Source organism: Epinephelus fuscoguttatus, linkage group LG2 (assembly GCF_011397635.1).
Source record: "Epinephelus fuscoguttatus linkage group LG2, E.fuscoguttatus.final_Chr_v1".
NCBI classification, from domain to species: Eukaryota; Metazoa; Chordata; class Actinopteri; order Perciformes; family Serranidae; genus Epinephelus; species Epinephelus fuscoguttatus.
In genome coordinates, this window is record NC_064753.1 from 46,536,627 (window position 1) to 46,549,429 (window position 12,803).

The following is a 12,803-nucleotide window of genomic DNA, read 5'->3' on the forward strand; positions in this document are numbered from 1 at the left end:
AGAGGCAGAACAGCCAAAAGTCAGAATAAGAGCTGCTGTGATCAGACACCTTTCTGAGACCTCATGTTCGCTTCATTCACATTTTATGATCCACTACTACCAGAGAAACGCTCACTCTTCCTCTGTGTGCTGAAGCGTACAAAATGCAGATGCACATCCTTGGGAGGAGGGGGGGGGGGTCCTGTCACATTGCCCTGGTTATGAATATATGGATGCAATTGTATTGCCTGTGTCAATGCATGGATATGTTCAATATGGATTTTTTTATTGTGACAAAATGCCACACTATCGATAAATGAACCACCGGTGCTGAGGGTTGAACACATGAAGAATCACTGTCTGACTTCAAATGTTTACAGACAGGTACTCTCTGGTGATTTCAGAAAATACAATGTTGGCTTTCAAAAATGAACACAACAATTCAATTTCCTTTTTTTTCCCAAAACCTACAATTTCATGGTATTTTCCTTTTGGCTATGCCTCCTATTCACAAAGTGTGTGTGTGTGTGTGTGTGTGTGTGTGTGTGTGTGTGTCATTGTGGTAGACTGGCCACAAAGCTGGAACTGTCAATTCCCAGCAGGCTAATTCATTTCTCTGGATCACTGCATCCTCCCTCTGTACACCTCCCCTCTCTTTCTCCCTCTCTATCTGTAGCTTTGTAGAGATGTTGGAGATGTCCCTTATCTTAACCTGTATCACTGCCAGATCGCACAATTGTCCCTCTTGGGTATCTATAGGATAACATGGAGATGAGGTGGGAGAATCATGATGAGGACTACAGTTAGTTCTGTCCAACAGTGCAGATCAAAAATATTACATGGCGTCAGATCTTTGCAAAATAAGTAAGCCAATGATGGAGTGGGATACCCCCAAGCTTCCAGATGCATCGTTTACTTGAAGGCAAGTTGTGGTTGTTTATTGTAGACATCAGGACACTGTGTCAGGCTTTGGTTTTACATGTTCCAATGTAGATCCACGCTGCAAACTCTTTAAATATAAAGCATTGCTCTTACTGCAGCCCCATGCACAGCACTTTGGCATATGGAGAAAGCCATAACTTTTTAGGATTGCCATGTTCAGTTACTGTATGGCTGCTGAGCTTTGACTGAACAATCGCCATTTGGGAAGGAGTTTAGCAAGGTCACTTACTCCTTTTACTCCTTATTTAATACATACTAGTCCATACCCATTGGTAGCTTTGTCACCTTCTACCTATGCCAATCCTCAATGCCTATGTGCAGTTTCACATAGATTGACGACGTCAGTGAGTAGAAAAACGTGGGACAGACAGAATGACTGACTGACAGAATGACACACTGACAGTTTCTGTGATTATGTACAGCATACCATACCATGACTTAGTCATACCAAAAATTAGAAGAAAAAACAAACAAACATTGGTCCACAGGGGGAGCCACAGCGATCGGTCGCATTTTAGCCATTTGTAAGCATTTTTCTGTTGTTATAGCGCCACCCAGTTGCCAATTAGAGTTAAATTTCTCCAGTCACCTTGAGGCGTCCTGTTCTACATATCTACCAAGTTTAGTAAAAATCCATATGGCGGTTAGGCCTAGATAAGAAATGAGCTCTCTAGCGCCCCCATTTTGTTTGATGGGGTCAATAATGGAGGGGTCCCCTCAGATTATGTGTGGTCATATGCCTACAAAGTTGCGTGGTGATGGGTGAAACCCTTGAGATGTTATACACCTTTATGTGATGAGCCACGCCCTCCGCAATATTCATTGCCTTATAGAAGCTCAGTTTTAGGAAGTTTTCCAACTTTTGCCAAGAGGGAACTTTAGATATTGGTCCCTAGATTATGTTCACCCAGTTTCATGCAGATCGCTCAAACTTCCTAGGAAGAGATCCATTTGAAGTGTTTTTCAAAAAATTCAAAATGGCAGAAAATCTATATAAGCGGAAGTTATGGGTTCTTGAGGCAAATGTGTTCCTCATGAGGAGAGGCATCTCTGTGCAAAGTTTCATGTCTCTACGACATACGGGGCATGAGATATGCCCATTCAAAGTTTGCAATTTCAATCAGTTGCTATAGCGCCCCCTTTGGCCAATTGATGTAATATTGCTTCATTGACATCCTCCCATGACCCTCTACCACTGTGCCAAATTTCACATGGATTGACCAAGTCAGTGAGGAGAAAAATGTGGAACAGACACACAGACAGAGTTTTCGTCATTATAAAGTAAGATTACAAAAAGTAAGTTCTGTTTATCAGACTAGCGCTGTAAAAGTTGGCCTTTACTGAAAGCTTTGCAAAAATGAGCAAGGCAGCAAATAAGGTACATTTCATAAGTGATGATCGAGACTAGAGGTTGCATTAGACTGTCTCATTGACAGTCAAGGTCGTAAAAATTGCATCATAATCTGATATTAGCTGTCATTTTAATTTTCATCTTTAATGATAATAGGACATATTTAATAGCATTTTATTCTCATCCATTGATTTTCCATCTATTCATTATCCATTATTTGTAACTACTTATTCTATTTAGGGTCGCAGGGGGGCTGCAAGTCACCCAACTATCAAAGGGCTGAAACATAGAGACAGACAACCATTCATGCTCACATTTACACCTACAGGCAATTTGGAGTCACCAATTAACCTGCATGTCTTTGGACTGTTGAAGGAAGCCAAAGAACCCCGGAGAGAACCCACGCTGACACAAAGACAACATACAAACTCCACACAAGAGGACCTCTGATCATGTTTATATATATTCCAGCTTGTGTGAGGATGTCTGAAGGACTTGTCCTTATGGGTGGAGGTACAGTGGGTGACACTAACACATCTGTATTTCTGCCTGGGTGTGGGAATATCTGAGGATAGACGAGAGGTGGGGATATTGGTTTTTAACCAGAGGACTGTGGGACTTGGACTGTTTAAAACCTCCTATACAGTGGATTTTGAAAGACATGATTTCCTTTGAGATCTGTTTCATTAATGTGCCAGTGCCTGTGAATTATTTTTTAAATAGACCCTCGAAGAAGTGAGGATCGCTTGGATTATTTGCAAAATTCGTCAGTCTGGAGGCCTAAAACTCAAAAGCAGACGCTCACACACACACACACACACACACACACACACACACACACACACACACACAGACAGACACTGACGCCCACACACACATACACACACACACACACACATGTCTAGTGATTTCAAAGTCCTTCTTGAACTGCATCAATATGCATACATGACTGTGGCAGTGGAAAGACTTTGATCCGCTAATAGTCAATGACCAGAGCAGACGAGCAGATTTGGCCTATCAGCCGAGCCCAGACTGGCAGGCAGACCCAGGGACAGAACACGGAAGTTAATCTGGTGAGAGTCTGAAAGGTGGGCAGGTCACACACACACACACACACACACACACACACACACACGCACCACCCTGTCTGCGTTGCCATGGCACCCACAGACAGAAGAGCAAAGCCCCTCATGTCTTGCTCTGCGATGAAGGCATTCATCACTACAGTGACATCTGTCAAAGCGCTGATTTACCACCACCCAAATGCAGACATCAGCAGGCGTTGTTGTTGTCGTTTCAGAATGAAAAATATATTTTAAATCCCACAAAAAGAGTCATGAAATGTGGTTATTTTTGTATAACAGTGGAACAATTGAATTTTTTAGTGTCAAGGTTTAAATCAGGCTTTATTTTCTTGGCTTAAGGCGGTAAAGACTGAGATGTGGAGCTTTCCAAAGTGCTGTGCATAATTCATACTACACAATATTTTTGCCACGAGGCAAGGGCTTGTCAAATACAGGTCAAAACTAAGTGTGAGCAACGTAACTGAGCGGATACTGCTGGATAGAAACAGCTGTCCGTTTCACATGGCGAGCATACAGTGATGTGAGAAACTTGTCACAGAATGAAACACAACCTGCACATGACAGCACTGCAGTCAGTTCATCTCACAGCTGATTGACTTGTTTTTTGCTTTCCTCTTCAGTTAAATGTGTATGTGTCCATGTCTCTCTGTATGCATTTTACAATGGCAGCTATGACATCACTGCCAGTCACTGGTAAAGCTTTTTGCAGAATATTATTTCTACTTCCTATGATGTCATTGAGTGAAGAGTGTGAATGTAAACTGCTCACACTGTGTTTCTCCACTGACTCCACAACCTAACCCCAGTTTTTCAGTCAGACTGAGCATCAGAGAAGCAAGTTCTATCTCTTCGTTATCTGTCTTCACTAACCCGAATAAAACTACACTGAGCGGTCACAAGACGGTGATTATCAACTCAGTAAGTCAACCCAGGTTTTCCCAATCTAGCTATGAGCATGTTCACATAAGAAGGGCTCTATTGGCAGCATATGACAAAGCGCAAACATGGACAAGTCTACTGGCAGCAATGTGGCATATTTTACAAACGAAGAGCAAACTATAATATTAGACGATTACTAAGAAGTTAAATGCACCCAGGCTGAGAGGAACACAGTCACAGCTGCCAAATGTCAAGAAAGAAAGCTGGCAAAAAACACCAATGGTGTGAACGCATAAGTTAACAGATTTATAATATCGCTGCCATATCATTAGGACACAAGTAGATGTTACTATAATTACATTTGTGTATTCCATGAAATTAGATGTAGTCTCATGATGTGTATGACAAATTTGGCCTTATTCTTTCCAGCAAGAAATGGACTTGGAGCAAATAAAAAATGAATATAAAACCATAATTCAAAGCAGTAAGTAGTATTATATTCATATCTCACGAGTGCAACAAGTGCAAGGCTTTAGTGCTTCTATTAGTCTCTGCTGTCAGATGATATCAGCATACAAAAACACAATGACATGGCTTAAGAAGCTAGAACAGATAAGTCAGTCCCTCTGAAGAGAATCTATATTGCTAGTAGTATATCTATATATAAAAGATAGTCAGGGAAAGTCAAAGGATTTTAGCCTGGTAAGCAGAGGTGGGTAGAGTAGCCAAATGTTGTACTCAAGTAAGAGTACTGATATTTTAGAACAATATTACTCAAGTAAAAGTGAAAAGTAGTCATCCAAATAAAAACTTGAGTAAGAGTAAAAGAGTATTTGGTGAAAAAACTGCGCAAGTACTGAGTAACTGTTGAGTAACGTCTGATTTATTTGTAAAATAAGAACATGAACATAATCAATCAATCAAAAATAATAATCTGCAAATTCATGTATTTTAAACGATACCCCTTTAACTAAAGCAAAATAAATATTTACAAACATAACATAAATCAAGGCACAAGAAACACAAATATATTCTTTATATACTGTACATATATATATATATATATATATATATAATTATGTACTCAGAGGTGGGTAGAGTAGCCAAATATTGTACTCAAGTAAGAGTATTGTTGCTTTAAAACAATATAACTCAAGTAAAAGTAACAAGTATTTTGCATTAAAACTACTCTGAAAAGTACAATTTATCCAAAAAGTTACTCAAGTAAATGTAACTGAGTAAATGTAACTAGTTACTACCCACCTCTACTGGTGAGATCATCCTGATGATGTGAGCGCAACTTTTTTTTTTTTTGTCCACTGTATCAGTCTGAACTCAGTGCCGCACCAAACCCACTCTTTCATGCCTATGGTCTACTAAAGCTTTCAGAATGTAACATAACAATGCATGTATGATGTACCAGGTAGTATATGACTTAAATAACCAATTGTGTGACCTCGCTCCAGTCAGCCATCCACTGCACGCACACGACACTAGAAAAAAGCATCTTATCTTCAGGAAGAAACGAAGGCTAAATTCCACAGTCTGAGTGTAGCGTGCAGGGGACCGCAGATCTGGAACGAGCTTGATACAAATATCCAAATGTCACAATCAGTCTCCACCTTCAAGAATAACTTAAAGAAACATCTTTCCAAGTACAATGATTAGTTGATGCATGAGTGATATTTACATACAATTTGAAGCTGAATACCCATATCTGGGGTTTTGATGCCACCCACCATTCATTCATGTATATGTATGAATGGGTATGTGTACATATATATATATATATATATATATATATATATATATATATATATATGTGTGTGTGTGTGTGTGTGTGTGTGTGTATGTGTATATGTATGTATATGTTTATGTATATATGCGTGTATATGTATATGTCTGTGTATGTATGTATGTATGTACGCCTATATGTATGTATATTTGTATGTATGTATGTGTGTATAGACTGATATATTTCTTTAACCTGACTCAAGTTATCTATCTATTTAATTTTCGACCTAGGGTTCCTATTGGGTGCCCAAAAACCCTTTTCCAAGGCTTTGTAGGACTCTTGTGGAGATCTTTTCTGGGACTATGTGTTGTTTGTTGTTTCTGTATCTGTGTGTTACCTGTTATATGTCTGGGCCCCCGCCTATAAGCTTTAATTAGCTTCTCTGGGGTGACCCCATTTCACATGTCTTTTGTGAGTTCAACTTCACGTTTTTCTTGATATGTGAATAAACATACTGATTAAAGAAGCACTAACTCTGATGACATTAAAGTTAACACAGTAATAAGTGAAGTTATTGCAGAAGTAGAGTCAGTAACAATTAAACAAGAACAAGAGTATGCGCTCACGGTGTATTTGCCGTTCTTTCAACTGGATTTGGCAAAAGCTTGATATATCATCTGGCTCCGTTGGTGATGAAGAAGATGTTCCCTGGTGTTTTGCTGCGCGGATTGGCTGCAGGAGTTTGTCTGGGGCGCCACAGAGTCCACACTGAAACAGAGAGTGAACCAGAATGTTGACCTCACATCATTACAATGGTCGTACCAGGCTTAAAGGACTTAACCAGTCTCTGAACACTCTTGCCCTTCTAAAGGACCCTCTCGTGATTTGCCCACTGAGCTCCACTGGATATTCTATGATTGGTGATGCCATTGCCAAAGAGAATTGATTGGTCAGTAGGCAACACTTTTATACACGTTGATCTTTTACCTCGAAAATAACCTGCTCCAGAGCAGGGAACCTGGAGGCCTTTAGGTATAGATTTATAGGTACAAATTTAGGTGCAAACAGTGTTTTTGTTGGGCTCTCCAGAAGCATTTCTTTCATTGTTTTTTGACATAATTACACCGATGTTTGATTTAAATATCTGCCACGGAGTATATTTTGAAATCCTGTTTTCTTGCTAATGAGTTAGATTTCTCAAATGATTCACAGAGTGTAATGGAATTTAGTTCAAGAAGTAATGCTAATAGCATTACGGCACCAAATGCTGAGATCTGGGGATGTTGTAGAGGTTCAAACCTCAGGTTAGCCAGATTTATTTAAAAGAGTGTTCAAACTGGACAATGACTAACTTTTTCTGGCTCTTTCAACCACATCTAACAGCTCTCTTTAGCAGCTGGGTTTGCTGAGGTTAAAAACTCCATCACAGTGGCCTTGAGTTAAGACATTGTTTGTCAGACTACTGTTACAGGGCCACATGGAAACATTGCTACCAAACTGGCTGTTGTAGACATGTTTACAGGGTGACATCTTGGTTCACACATACATCACTGACCTTCTCTACTTCACACAAGTTTTCATCTTCAAATTACGTACAGTGTGGGTGTACTCAGTTTCACCTCCACATACAATGGCTTAGATAATCTGTCTGAGACGGTGGCGTGTTTACAGCCTGTCTGATCGTGTGACTGCTGACATGTTATCTCAAAAATAAAATCCAAAATGTCACAAACCAGAATCATTCTCTAACCTTGGGAGAAGGCAATGTATTTATCTACCTATATCTGCTGTTGCTTTGACGCTTCCATTATTTTGTACATTTTTTTCTTTTCATAATTTCCTTATAAAGTGTCATAACACTGAGTTATGTCACCTCTCTACCATTAACCACTCAATGGTGCAGCTCTCTCATTCCTGCCAATGTGCCTACACCCCATTAAAAGATAAATTCGCCTTTCCTCTCTCTCATGAACATTTCCCATCTTCCCATCTTGCTACCCAGGTCTCTGGAAATTTGTTTGGTTTTTTTTTGTCCCTCTCCAGCCTCACTGAATCAGACTCTTGTAAACAGCCTGACAGCTGAGTGGTTTGAAAAGAAACACAGCCTTGGATATCAACGTGAGTGATGTCTGAAAACTGTCTGAAACGACATCCATATTTAGTTGTCCAACGTGACATGTGTGATATGACTGGCTGTCTTTTTTCCTGTATTAAGCATAATTAAAGAAGTTGCTTCCTCATTGGGAATGGCAGCTTCCTGATAAGACCCTGCCATCCCACAGATCACACCAGAAAATCAGCTGTCTCTCATGGCAGGCCTTCCCTGCCTTGTTATCCGAAATAACTGGGTCTACTTTAATAAGGCTGATTGGGTTTTTTTGGGAGCAAAATACTGAGGCACCACTGTTGTGGGATGCATTTCTTTTGAGAATTACAGAAAGATAGAGGTTACAGAGAACAGACAGATAGGAAGAAGAAATGGCAGATCTATATCATATATTTATACCTGGAGTTCTGTATGTTCCCTCTGAGCACCGGCCCTCTCAGAGGATAGATAGAGAATAAGCTACTCACCCACATCTGAAAAAGCCATTGTCAGAAGCCTCTCTGTTCTCTGGAGAACTCCAGGTGAACAGGCTCTTTACTGCAGATAGATTAAACACCCAGAGCTGCTCTGATTAACAACTCATTATCTGTTAGATTAATTTTCAGCTACTGAATTTTTCAAAATGCTAGTGTGAGGCTGTCTTTAAAGGACCTATAGTGGAATTTAAATACACTCTCATTATCACCCTCCTTGGATGATGTGTGAAAGCTGCCCAGAGGATGGTGAGAAAAGAAGATGTCCACAACAAGCTCCACAGTTTATGCCAAAGACCTCACTGATTAAAAAAGTACTCTACACAACAATACCAAGGTTTTCTTCGCCACTACTGCGCCTATACGCCCATACTCTCACAAATAACACTCTTTTTAACAACTATTTTTTTTAGGAACATGAGAACTTTGACTGCATTTCAACAGCAGGAGGTTGTTACTGAAGTTCGTGATCCACCAAAACATTCCTGCTCCTAATTTAGTACCCACGTAGCTGCGAAGCTGTGCATGATGTAAACGACATCATATGCTCACGTCCATGAGGTTTTTACAAAGGCATTTGTTCAGTCGGTCTCACACCACCCAAAATTTAGTGGGGAGCGCCTACAAAGACACTTCTTATAATATAGAACCACATGTTTCTCTGCTGGCTGCCCTTGTGTTTGTGTCCATTTTGGAGTATTAGAGACGTTTTGGCTTTTATGTTTGAGGTATTATCCTAATCAAGTTGGCAGTGCTGAACAACACTGTCTGGCCAAACACAAGCCCCATACACACTGGCATGCTGTACTTTTTGCAAGCTCTGGGACAGTGTCTATACCAACAATCGGAGCTGCCAAAGTCAGAAATATTCAAATTCTATTTATGTGGTTTAATTTATTCAGGCTAACGTGATTGTAGCGAACTAAAATGACGTTATCAAGTGGATTGCACTCATGCTTGGGGTTAACCTTGAAAAGCTGTGTGACAGCAACTTCAGTTAAATTTAAACTCTTTTAAAGAACTGGAAAATCCGTTTGTATTCAGAATCGAGCAGAACTTTTTTGCCACCAAAAAATACCTAAAAATTCTACTTAACAATGTCGACTACAACCCAAGCAAACAACAAAATGGGACCTGAAATGCTATTTTGAATAGGCATATTTTTATGTGCATTTTCCCACTCACAAGCCCCTTTTGACACTGCCTGCTCAAGGTGGGAATGTATGTTATTCTGCCTCACCATTCTTTATATGTTTATTCTTTATATCTTTAACTATATATTTGTAAATACTGTTGTTTAAATTTCTTATATTTTCACGTATCTTTCCTCTCTTGCAAGGAGCATCTGTAACAGAAATAATTTCCCCTCGGGGATCAATAAAGTATTTCTGATTCTGATTCTGATTCTGATAAAAAGGTACAGTTGCAGAACTGGGGGAACAGAGTTGTCTCCCTTTTAAGTTGGCATCAAAGGTCGGAACAGCGCCACATTGATGTCTCTGTAAAAGGACCAGCCAGCAGGAGACCATGGACAAGATGGATGTGATGTTTTGAAGATGTTTTATGTGTGCAGCCCACCACCGGGAGATATTAAAAAAAAAATCAGCTAATAGCAGTTGGCAGCTAACTCAAAGAAAAAGGACAGCAGCTGAAAATGTCCACCCACTGTGGCGACAGTGAGGCCTGAGAGCTCTTAACTGCCAGGGCTCTAGTTTCCCAGTGCGGCGCAGGGTGGCGCAGGATGGTGTAGGGTGGCGAACCCCGCACAGAGCTAGTTTCGAGCAGCGCAACCTGAGGCGCACTCAGTTTGGTAGTTTGGCAGACCAAGGTGCGCTGAGATGGGTGTGGCTTCGCAGCAGGGGAGGTGTCGACAGACTGGTGTGATGTGAATTGGCTGTGTAAAACCCACCCTACACCTTCTCTCCTCCCTCTTTCCAACTTGTGCAGGTAGGAAGGACAGAGGTGGGAAAGAGAAGTAGCTGTGCCAGCGCACACGGTGTGCCAAACTTGCAAAATCCGCCTGGCCACACCTGGTTGGTGAAGCGCAGGTGCGCTGTGCCTCTGCCTCGCCCGGTCTGCGAAACTAGAGGCCTCAGAGTTAAGTTGTTGCTTGGTTCTGTGTGAAAAAGCAAAGGCACAGTAGTGAAGGGACGCTGTGGCCCTATTACACCATCTCTGTGTAAAAAGAGCTACAAACACCCACATAGTTTTACTGCAAATCTAAGTGTGTAATTATACTTGCTTAACATTTATGACCTTGTGCTTGCCAACGATGGAAAACAACACAAAGAAGTGCTGTTTCTCCTGCCTTTGCACAGTTACATAAGTTACTCTTTAAAGTGGAGATCCATATCGTTCTGCAGAAGTTCAAGTGTTGATATGTGTTGTTGGTCTATTATAAAAAATTCATCAATATAATTTGAATATTTATTTAGGTCTATTGACATGTGAGTCAACATTCCTCTGCAACATTTAGCAAAGCATGTGCAATAGCCACTGCACACATGTTGACAGCTGATGAATATACATTTGGTTACACAATAAAAGGCTCCTAAAGAACAAGATGGTGTCCAAAACAAAGAAGGGGAGACTTAATGCTTGCTTTTACTGGCTTGCTGTCAGCTCATGTTGGACATAAACTGGGCACACAAACACTGAAACAGCAGGGTTGACATTGCTGGCAAGTTGCAGTGGACAATTATTGTACCAACAACATGTCAGGACATCTAAAGCAACTTCTAAACGTGTTTAGTTTGGGCTGGGTATACCAAGCTCACATTAATTATTCAAAAAATGAATTTCGCCATAATTCATAATTGTAATATCTGTAGCAGCAAATGAGGAAAATTCCATCAAACTCTGCAGCAGTCAAACTTTTCCAACTCTGTATGATGATCACCAAAATATATCTGGAAAGAGAAAAAGGTGAGGAGAGAGGAGCCAGAGAGGGAGATAAGGGTTGTAATGGCAGGAGCCCAGCTTGGCATCTCTCCTGTGTTCTGTTCTGAACCTCAGAGTCAGTTTGGTCTGGTGTTGCCCAGAGAGAGCTCAGGCAGAGGGAGGCTGGAAGTCACCAAACTTTGCTGCTGCACAAAGGCACTAAAATTCAATTTATTCTCCAATAAAATGTATTCTTTCACATTTCTGTTTCATTACTTTTAAATGTATTAAATTGTTTCATCCAAAAATCCAACATGCAGTACCCACACCTGAGCAAGATTAACTTCATCTTGCTAAGTCCAACAACTCCTCATGGAATAAAACCGCATATTATTATTGGTTTCCCTTCAAGAAACGAATTAAACCAAGACTGGGAACATCCAGAACTGCTATGTAGACTGATACACTATATGGCCAGAAGTATGTGGATACTCACGAGCGTTGAGCGACACATTTCTACCTGATGACAGTGACCACACTGCCTCCACTGCAATGAAAATTCAAAGGTTCTACAGTATTATTTAATAGTCTTTTGACTTTGGTAGTACACCCCAGAGGATTAAACACCTCCCAGAAGAGGCAGAGCGCTCCTTTCTGTTTAAATCTCTCCCCAGAACAACCTTAACACATTATTGATCGCAGGAGGCCCCCCACACCCCCACCCCTAAGCTTGCAGTCTCATTTATACCCGCTTCATTGTTCCCAAACGCAAACAGTCTCCTGTGGATTGAAGTTAAAGCAAGCACACGTTTACAAAGACTTTTTGCAGCATAATTCACCAAGTTAAAATGATTGCATCAGCAAAACACAAAAAAATAACAACAACAAAGACCATTTGTCACCATAAGCCCAAGATGACCTTAAGGAAATAACATTTGTGTCAACATTTTTGAGGAGATGCACTTTATCTTATCAGATTGCTCCTACTGAGGACAATAAAAAGGAAAGATAAAGAGGGAAAAATGAAACATACAATCGTTGCTATTATTGATGGTCCTCGCTTGTTTTGTCAGCATTTTGTGGGAGGTAGCTGTATGGGATTTAGGCCGGTTGCTACAATATAGAGGACACTGATCATCAACAAATTTTCGTCATCATAAAGAAACAAATGTGTTTAACAAATCAAAAATTTGTCCTCTCCACCTGTTAAAACTCACTTTAATTATATTTCAGTATTGTAGTAAAGAATGAAAACCATTTCACTAGGAGCTTGTTATAGCACCATGATAGGAAAGATGATTGCAGTTACTGTTTTAATTAACTACACTAGCAGCAGGGCTCAATGGATGGCATTGACAGACCATTGGTTGGT